At 41.2% G+C, this 9,974-nt stretch overlaps 1 long non-coding RNA gene across 1 annotated transcript in view; it reads left to right on the top strand.

Annotated features, from left to right (window-relative positions):
- Positions 1 to 339: 339 nt before the first annotated feature.
- Positions 340 to 9,974, top strand: part of LOC149865904 (uncharacterized) — a 119,929-nt gene continuing 110,294 nt past the window's right edge. Inside the window, exon 1 of the long non-coding RNA XR_016441795.1 lies at positions 340 to 402. This is a non-coding gene — a long non-coding RNA (uncharacterized LOC149865904). The remainder of the gene's footprint in view (positions 403 to 9,974) is intronic.

Genomic DNA, 9,974 nt, shown 5'->3' with positions numbered 1-9,974 from the left:
GTTGTTAGAGTGTGGGGTGCATTGTATGCTAATCAACTGTGAGTGCATGGAGGAGGAGGAGGAAGTAGGGATATATTTATAGTCACCACAAACACATAAAAACATTTTACAGCAGTAATTTTTGTTATGGGGACCACAAAACATTCACCATGCAGGGATACAAAAAGGGAGTAGAGATGAACAGGTAGGAGGAGTGGTCACAGCCATGACTCTGGCTATCTTCCTACTGACCTGAAAAACTCGCTGGATTTCCTGGAGGGAGTAGGTCACACCTGCACTCTAAGCACTCATTTTTATTTGCTTTTCTAGGTGACATGGATTTTTTTTTTTTGAATGAAGCTGATCATTTCTAAATGCACCAGGGAGCAAGGAAATCCAGCATTGTGTGATCTTCCACAGACTGTAAGTCATCCAGGTTTTATATGCTTCACGTAGAGAGGCATGGAAACAAAGAAAAACTGAGTGATTGATCAATCTCAAAGTTCTAGTGTAATAATGATCCACCTTAGACTAGATGTTTCCAGGCACTCTCTGCTTGGCTTCTGTTCTGAGACCTTTTATAGAGATCCTTTCTTATTTTCACTCTTTTCTTTATTTCTCTTTTTAATTTCCACCTCCTTTAAGTTCCCTAAGTATTTATCTCCATATCTGAAGTATGCATAATATGCAAGTAAATTATCATCTGGTCAATGCTTTACAATACAGAAACCAAGTCACAAAAGTTAGCCAGTCAATCTCATTTAAAATGCAATGTAACTGCTCAAGACTGTGTTACTTTCTGGTCTGTGTCATGCTGCTTCTTGATGCCAGAGTTCTGAGGAATACTTTCATGAAGATGGCTTTGTTTCTCCATGCATATTCAGTTGATTAAATTGTAGGTTGGTTTTACATTACGGAGTTTGATAATACATTTTTATTACATTTCCTTTACATCTGTTTGCAACTGAACCTCACTAATAGATCCGTACATTAACATCTGGTTATCTGAAAGTAATAACCACTTCCTCAGTATATGAAATAAATCATTTGATTGTGTGATATGTATTTAATGAGGATTGGAGTTTTTCAACTAAAATTACTAGCTTGAATGAATCCAGTCCTTAATGGTTGGGTTAACCATGTATTCAGAAGGGGATGAGAAAGGGAGTCCTTATTGTAGTGACATAATCCCAAGAAGAATCTCCAATGCCTTTTAAAAAAATTAAACAAAACATGAAATCAGAAGTAGTACATTCCTTGTAATCTGTTTTGGACCTTGGGAAAGAGTCATTTCTGAAGAAAGCATACTTGTTACTGCAGAGCTGCTTAGTCCTGCATTCATCATGATAACTTAAGACTGGAAGGGATATTTTGGGTCATTGAATCTACACTCCTACTTTCCTAGGCAAACTTATTGTATAATCACCTTCATAATTTGTCAAGTCCTATTGAAAAATTAGGTTGTTTACTTTTCCACATTACCATGTTGATAGGACTTCCTAAAACTCCTCTGATACTTTACAAACCTTACTGTATTTCCCAGTCTGCATCGATATGTGGAAGGTTTAATTATTCGTTCTTGTGCCAGCATGATTCCTTTAAGAGCTCTTTTGTCTCCCTAGTATTTGCCCCTTGGGGTTCAGAAGTGTAAATGTATGCCTGAGGGGTGTAGGTTGTAACATGGAAGATATTGAATTTAGCTGTTTGAAATGGAAACTTATACAACATGAAAAAGAAAGAAGCTAAACTCAACACTAACATTTATTTTCTAAGCCTAGCTAAGAATTTTTTTCTTCAACTATTTAAGTTGGTCTAATAAAAGATATCAGATTCACCCAAAGAACCTCGTCTGCCAATGGATGCTTAAGTTCTCTAGTGCCTCTGCTACGTGTTGCATAAATTATGCAATTAGTTGGTTAATTGCTCAATATATTTAGACCAGCCTCACATGCTAGGTCATTATCACATGATGAAAATAACTATCCAGCTATAAAAAGAGCCAACCAGCTACAAAGTTAGTGCTTGAAAATGTGTAACAACTCCATAGCTGGGTTTTTTTCTGCTTTAATTTGAACATGTGGCAGGGCCCTGGGAGGCACAGGGCACCATCAGGAGTTCCACTACTGGTGGCAGCAGTGAAGCCAGAAGCACAATTGCTACTGTTTTGCATGGGCAACTGGTGCCACCTTAGTCAGATGGGGCATGTGCCCCCCCCCACCGACCAGTTAGCAGCTGGGGGGGGGCGGTCCCCCACGGTCAGTCTCACAGACAGGGGGTCCCCACACAGCCTAAAACATTAACCTAAAACATTAACCTAAAACTGATCAAAACTATCCATCTGAATGAAAATATTATCAGTAAGCCTAGAGTCACCTTTAACTTGATTTGATCCAAGTAGTAAAAATATACCTAGTTATCGTGTAAGATTTATTTTAGGCAACTGGACTTTTATACTGACTTACATCTTCATGGTCTGAGACTTTATCTGAACTTATTGATTCCCTGTCCTCAGTTAATCCCCTCTAGGGGAAAAATCCCAACATTTTTTAAATTTAGACACTTTTGACTGTAGAATAGAAAGGTCCAAACAAAAATGTGTTGAGAGAAAATCATGTTTTCATAACTTGTTCTGCCATAGGCAGTTGCTAGCATTAAAAGTGCATGAAATATAATGTGTGGTAGGGTGATGCTGAGCAACTTTATCAGTGTAAAAGTTGAAGAGCTTTGTCTTTCAGGCCACTTGTTTTCTGAATGCTGTAAGCCTGTTCTTGGTGTGCTCTTGTATAGAGATTTGCCTACAGCATAAAGATTTTCTGTGTTTACACATGGCAACAGCTCAAATTTCATGTATTTGTTTTACAGAATCTATTGGCTATCTAACCATTTAAAAAAAAAATTCCTGTGCTAAAGATTGATTTGTCTGGGCAGATTGAAGGTAAAACAAATGGCAGTTTTGAAAAGATTGATTTGTGACTTTGATTCGTTTTGATCCTGAGAGGATTCAGGGGAGAAAGTAGAATAATATGGTGTTTATTTTCCCACAGCACTTTGCAGTGTGAAACTAGTGAATAAAGGTAAAAAAGTAGCAGATATTTCTCACTAAAATTAGTCTTCAGGAAATATACACCATTTACCTGTGGATCAGAAGCCAGCTGACTCGTAACATTAACGTTATGTGCTATAATGAAATAAGCGTCAGGAGGCTTCCTGAGTCTCTGCTGTTCAGGCTCTCTGATGCATTGGTTTTTAGAAATGAATGAAGATGTTATTGGCACCAGATTGGTCGTATCTCTACATAGGTGGTTGTGGAATAAAATTGCTACCGTGAAGAATATTGTGTATATTCATACTGACGATTATATGAAATGTTCGTGACTGTTGTTGCTGCTAGGAGTGGTAGCAGGTTTTACTACAGGAAAAGCTAAGAGCATAAAAGCATACATCTACCTCTCTGATCCCAAGTGAAAAATATCGAGATTAGTGTGTCCTTCAGAAAATGATTTGTTCACAGGGGTGGATGCACCCTGGGTGCAGCTGCACCACTCCTTTCCAACCCTGCCATTGGAGCAGCAGTCAAGAACTTAAGTCTCAAAAGGCCTTCTTATATCTTGCATTTAGAGCTACTCAAATGTTGAACCTTGTTAGTACTAGCTCAAGGTGATCACTCCTCTCCCTCCCCTTCCCTCCCTTGCCTGCTACTGCCAGTCCCTATGCTGTCCTAGGGCTGGGAGGAGCTTCTGCCCACTCTAGCTGGGCTGCAGGGGGACTATACTGTGTCTGGGTCTGTGGCAGCAGGCAGGCATGTTGCCCTTCTCTGCCTGCTCCCTATCTAGTCTGGGAGCAAATGCAGAGAGGCAGAATGTGCCCACCTGCCACTGATGTCACAAATCCAGATAAGCTCAGCTTCTGCCCAGCACAGCAGGAGTGAGACCAGGGTTCCCCTCATCCTGGTCTCACTCCAGTGCAGACACCAGCAGCAGCAGGCAAGGGAAGAAACAGAGAGGGGAGGGAAGGGGCAGGGACCTGCCTCTGAGCATGGAGTGGAAGGGAGGGAGGGAGTGCTTGGGACCAAAGTCCTCTGCTGCTGCTCTGGTAGCACCATCTAACTGCCCTGGCCAAGGGGAGCAAGGGAAGGAGACTGAGGGAATCAGGAGTGCAGCCATCCCTACAGCACCAGTGACTGTAAGCACACCGCTTTTATAAAACTCTGGATCTGTTTCTGGTTGTTGGACATACTCCATCCTGTCTTTCCAATCTATTCCATTTCCTGTAAATCAGATTTAAAGGGGCTAATCTCTTCTAAGTGCCTCGGTTTTATAAACAAAATTTAAGCTACGTTCATTTAGTAACTTTGTCTATGTCTTCACAGATAGTTATGCTTGAGTTTGAAGGCTACCTTAAGCCCATACCTACTAACTGTTTATATGCTAAACCCCTAAATTAAACCTCCCCATGACAGTTCTGTCATGCCCTAGAAGCTCTGACAGGGGGCCAAATGAAATTGGAGTAGTTGGCCTTTTTTAATGTGATCTAAAATCCCCCTTACCTTCCTAAATGTCTATATGTACCCTAAATAGGCCAAAGTGACTTCTGTGGCTTGGGTTCATTGAGGGTGACTTTTTAAGGTCACACCAAAAGAACAGTGCAAATATAACCTAAATGACTAGTTTAAGAAAAAGGGGGAACTGAGGAAGGATTAGTTTTAGAATCCAAGTGCTAATATATTAGTGCCCTTTTTACCCCCAAAATAATTTTTGTCATATAATACACGGTAGGTCACCAAGATATTGCAAAAAGCAAATCCCAAGTATGTTTCATATGACAGGTAATAAGCTGTGAAGTCTCGATTTGTCCAGTTTATGCTACTACTCACCTAAAACAGCAGTTCCATACACAATCTCTTCATCATAATTGGGAACTGTTGATGTAATATGTGTGGGTATGTGTGCATGGAATAGAGTAGATGAGGAGGGAAGAAACCAAGAGTGATAAAATTTACCCTTACATTTCAAAATCTCTCTCCATTTGAGATTGGTCACTCAAAACCAGTCAGTGCCATATAGGCTATTCCTCTGCAAATTACCATTCAGTTAGTAGAGTGTAGTTATATGACAGGATGTTCTGATAGCAGTGAATTGTCGTAAAGTCAGTGCAAGGGCCAGAGATGGATTTGGCAGATGCAATTTCTTTTTGGAGATGTATGATAATAAGAACATCCTGCACATTAATTGGTATGAGAAAAATGTAGCAACCAAGGGCTTAGTTTGACATAGTGACATGGACAAAAATATATCCTAGATATGTATGTATGTATATAGATAGCAAAAAGAAAATGCTTGCTAGGGATAATTCAGTGAGTAAACTTGCCGAGCAAGTCAAGGTGAATTTGTTTTAATCCTGTGCCTTATAGGTATGTCAGGATTAACGTATCAGAACTGATGAACAAGTCAAAGCTCCTTGACACAAATGTTAGTGATTTACATACTAGTAAAAGATTACTGCAACCTATAGCAATAAAATATGAAACTTGGGACTCTCTTCCCCTAGAATTCTAGAAATATAAGAAAAGAACTGTCCAAAATGAATTACAGTTGAGCCATCTTGCTGATCCTTTCTACTGGAAGGGCAGTACTTATTGCATCCAATACATACGTATTCTTTCAGTTTAAAGGAAACACAAAACTACATACTAATAGGAGAAACAGAGTGGGAACAAATGGCGTGCCCATTGTGCTTACATAGCAGAGTATATGAAAGATGTGAGAAGCTTTCACTATTAGAATATTGCCAATCAAAAGAGAAAAAGACAATCAAAGACACATCTACCTCACTCCTCTCAAATAAAAAAAATATCAAGATGAGTGTGTTCCAAAGACTTGGAAAAGACAATCAAATGAAACAGTAGTGCAGTGAAAGCAAAGAAATCTCATTTGCCTTGTACCTGAATCATGTCAGTGTGTGACAAGGATATAACTGTGTGACAAATCTTCAAAATTTGGCAGATGCTATTTTTTGTGTGCAGAGTTATACAAAGTTTATAGTAACAAATTTAAGTAGCTGTAAAAGTGTGTGTGTGTGTGTGTATTCCCCCTATATATAAAACAACCTTTCTGTTTTAAGGAGCCCTGTGATGGAGGGGTTAAGGTGCCTACATTTAAAAGTGTATTGAACAAAACAATGAGAAAATACTGTAGAGTATCACTGCAAAATTACATAACCTAATACACACATGCTCATGTGCACACGCACACACACATTCTTTAAGTGTTATGATTGTATTATGGGATATCTTGTAATCCCTTGGTAAACAAATGTTTTGTATGGAAACAGCTTCTTTTGTAAGCGTATGCCTCAGAATAAGAGAGCCTTCTTTTGCTAATGTACACCTTGGATGTTGAATATAATACTGTTTAGCAGCTTCTTCCTGATAATTCACAGAATGGCTATAATCACAGCTGGATTACAGAAAAATGCAAGTTGGTTTTTTTCAAGAAGGAGACCCAAGGGAAATGCTCAATTCAGTTAATTTTCTTTTTCTTTGTGAAGAGGACAAAGAAAAATATTATTAATAGAAAATGTGTTAGTTTTAATTCACCATGAAGGGAAGGGTTGAAAAAAATATCCTGACCAAAAAAAGTACCAAATTTTTTTAAATATGAAATTTAAAATGTATGAGATTGTTTCTTGAAGGTGCTTAGGGAAAATAGTTTTAGGTTGTGGATTTTTGCAAAGAAGCCTCAAACTATGTGAAGCTTTGTTGAGAATTAAAATATATATTTTAGTGCAACTACTAAAGTTTAAATTATGTTAGTTTAGAGTAGAGGAAATGTTAACTTAGGTGAAACTGCAGCCTTTTCCAGTGTAAATGCTTATAACCTTGCTGAACTTCAAACAATTAAAAACAGTCTTATAGAGGAAAATGTTGAAGAGTCAATACTGATGACACTTCAGGCCTCTACCTATAATAATGTCTTTGAGAAAGACAGACAGAAAATACCTGGTTTTATGAAAACTGTCTGTTTGTCATGTGGAGCATATTTGAAGCAGGCAAGTGGTTATTTTTTAAATTTTATTTTCCTAATTAATGTTCATTTTGTTTTCTTTGTTCTGCATATGCAGTATAACATTTAATTCAGCATTAGAATTTATTTAAAGTTGATTCCACCTCTGTTTTTTTAAATATTTGCTATCACACAGAGTTAGGGACTGACTAATGTATAATACCTTTAGCACAAAATTGCTGTAATAGCTCTTTCTTATTTTTACATTCTGAATCCAAATAATTGGGTTTTTCTAAAACAAAATATAACAATAGTAACATTGAAAGAAAAGAAATTATGCCTTCACTGCTATAATGTTCTCTCATGTTTTTCTAAAGCAGCTTTCACTTTACAGGCTTTTTTGGGGCCAAATTCTGTTTTCAATGGGTGTACCTACATGTGATATTACTGTGAAGCAATAAACTCAAGAGCTTATTGCTCTGGGGACACCATTTGCATGCGTGCCCAGGACCACAGCACATTAAGCCGGGTCAGAGCAGCCCCACCAGGGATCAGCCTGCCAGCCCAGGGCTACTTCCCCTGGCTCCATGTGCTGTGGAGGGGCTAGCTGGTGCACAAGGGTGCTTCAGTGTGGGGCTAGTACCCTTGTGCCCCAGCCAGGCAGGGAAGTGTCTGTGTGTGCTGCTGAAGAGTAAAATAGTACTTGTATTTACAAATATTATCCTGTATTTACAAGTACTGTCTTGCTGCAGAGTAAATTACTTTACTCCAACGTAATAGTGCACACATGTAAATGGGCAATATTTACTATGCAGCCAATCAGGCTACTGTGCAGTAAATGTCTCATGGAGTTGCATCCAGGGCCTAACAATATTCATCCCAAGATGCTGAAGGAACTGGCTGAAGGAGTCTTGGAGCCATTGAAAACACTATTTCCAAAATCGTGGGAGATAGATGAGGATTGGAAAATGGCTAATATAATGCACATCTTTAAAAAAAAGGAAAAAGGAGGTCTTGGGGAATTATAGGTCAGCTTGTCTTCAATACCTAAGAAACTACTAAAACAATTTATAAAATCTGTTTGTAAACACCGGAAAAAGGAAAGGTCGATCAATAGCAGCCAGTTTGGATTTGTTAAGAACAAATCATGCTGGACTAATTTGATTTCCTTTAGCAAAGTGTGCATTTGTTTGTATATTCATTTATATTACATGCAGCCTGTCCCAACAAAGTCTCAGTGGGTACATCTGCAGGTGTGCTTTACTGAAGAGTTGACTAATTAGCTCCACAGTACAGCATCACAGTCTACATATGCATCCGTACTAGGGCACAGTAAACTAATTAACTCTGCTATAGGACCGTACTGCCTGATACAAGTACTGTCCTTCAGTCAGAGTACTTATGTCCATTCAAATGCACATGTAGACCATGACTAGGGCTGCTGGGGCATGAGGGTGCTACAGTGCAGGGGCTGCCTCATGGCAGGCTCCACACTGTAGCACCCTTGTGCCCCTGCCAGCTCCTATGCTGCCTGACACTGCCACCTGGATCCTGGGGCTGACCCCCCCAGACCCTCTGGTCTGGGTCAGCTGATCTCAGGTACATGTGAAGATGCCCGAGCTCAAATTGCTACAGTCTTGGATGCATGTGAAAATGTACCTGGGAGAAGTTGACTCAGGCACAAACTGAGCTGGAGTTTATTCAGGTGCAATAATATCATATGGAGATGCACCCAGTGTGGCTCAAAATGAGGGAACAAAATAACATATAATATAGTAGAATAACAAGAGAACAAAACAACTTAAGGGAATGGGATGAAGAGAATGCAGGGGACATAGTATACTTGAACTTGAATAAATGTTTTGGAGAAATAGGTGTTAGATAAAGTTGCTACAGGGTGGTTACATAATTATATATGAATGATCACAAGCTAAGGGTACTTATAAATAGGACAACACTGGAATATCAGAAAGGTTCAAAAGGTGGCTGATCATTGTCTTTGAGATGTGGCTTGAGGAGAGTCGGATCTGGCACCACCACTGGCTCCACAAGTTCCATGGGATGTGGCAGGTCATGGAGTGGTCAGACCACAATGCCTATGCAGTGCTCCACACCCTCCTGCAGGGGAGAACCGTGCAGCTCCAGGCGGCAGTGTCCACATTCGGTGCCCCGGTGCCAAAGGAACCATAACTGATTTAATGAGCCATTCGCAGTTTCACTGTACCGGCCGTATGTACTTAGACATGCATGGCTTAATCTTTGAGACAAGCATATGCTACTGGCAGGATCAACCAGGTAGGTTGAGGGAGAGCGGGGCGAGGGGTAGCCTCATGGGCGGGTGCCCACTGGCCCCCGTGGCCACCGACTTTCCCGCCTGCAGCCCCCCGCCCCTCGGCGGCCCCGCAGGACCCCTTCCCCAGGGCCGGGGAAGGCGTGGGGACCGCGGCGCAGTGGCCACGGGGAAGGACAGCGGGGAAGGAAGGGCAGGTGGTGGCCAGGAGAAGTTAGTGGAGGCCCAGCATGACATGGTGCACTGGGTGGCAGCTGCCACTGAGGAAAATCAGCGTATTCTTGATGCAGCGCTGACCCTGGTGATGTCTGTCTTAATGCATCCAGGCCCTGGTCCCAGATGATATCTGGTCACCACCTGCAAGCCTACCTCAGGCCCTTCAGTGGCCATGGCAGCAGGTGTAGCCCCTGATCCAGATCCTGGCTCCCAGTGCCTGCCCCCTCAGCCCCCACTTCACCCACTGTTTGCCACTTATCTCAGATCTTTGTGGCCACTGAGTAGGAGATACCTGTGGAGGGGCCAGCTCCCCACACAGGCCCTGCTGGTCTTGGCCTCATGGAGGAGGAGGGGGAACAGGCTAAGCAGATTGTAGAGTGTCTGCCTTGACCCCTGGACTAGCCCTTGTCCCGCCAGCCTCACCATGGCATCCAGACCCTCTCTCCAGGCTCTGCATCATAGCTATCTTCTCCTTACTTTTCCCCCAC

The sequence above is a fragment of the Crocodylus siamensis genome, chromosome 4 (genome assembly GCF_052110815.1).
Source record: "Crocodylus siamensis isolate JL-2025a chromosome 4, ASM5211081v1, whole genome shotgun sequence".
Classification (NCBI taxonomy): Eukaryota; Metazoa; Chordata; order Crocodylia; family Crocodylidae; genus Crocodylus; species Crocodylus siamensis.
This window is presented reverse-complemented; position numbering and strand designations above follow the sequence as displayed.